The following is a 375-nucleotide window of genomic DNA, read 5'->3' on the forward strand; positions in this document are numbered from 1 at the left end:
CTGGGGGGGAGGGGGTGGGCCGGCTCTCCCTGCGCGCGGCTGCAGGGGCCCCGCTTCGCCCTCTCGCCTTCCCCGAGCCGCGCGGGCGCCCGCCGGGCGAGCGGGGACCAGCCGGGGCCGTGCAGCTCCCTGGGGAACGAGCCCCTGCTTGTACTTGCCACATCCTCCTCTTTCCCGCGCAGGTGAGCGCGCTCCTCGCTTCAGGACTCCTGGAGCCCAACTTTTCCTCCCTGCCCCGTTGCACCGGCTTGCCTTTCCCCTCCTCCCGCGCTTTCAGCACCACGTCTGGACAGGGCGAGGGGCTGGGGGCTGGCAGGCAGCGGGAGCAGCCCCGAGGGAGCGGCCGCCTCCGCGCGGGGGAAGGGGTCCCGCCCT

The sequence above is a fragment of the Alligator sinensis genome, unplaced genomic scaffold (assembly GCF_000455745.1).
Source record: "Alligator sinensis unplaced genomic scaffold, ASM45574v1 scaffold624_1, whole genome shotgun sequence".
NCBI classification, from domain to species: Eukaryota; Metazoa; Chordata; order Crocodylia; family Alligatoridae; genus Alligator; species Alligator sinensis.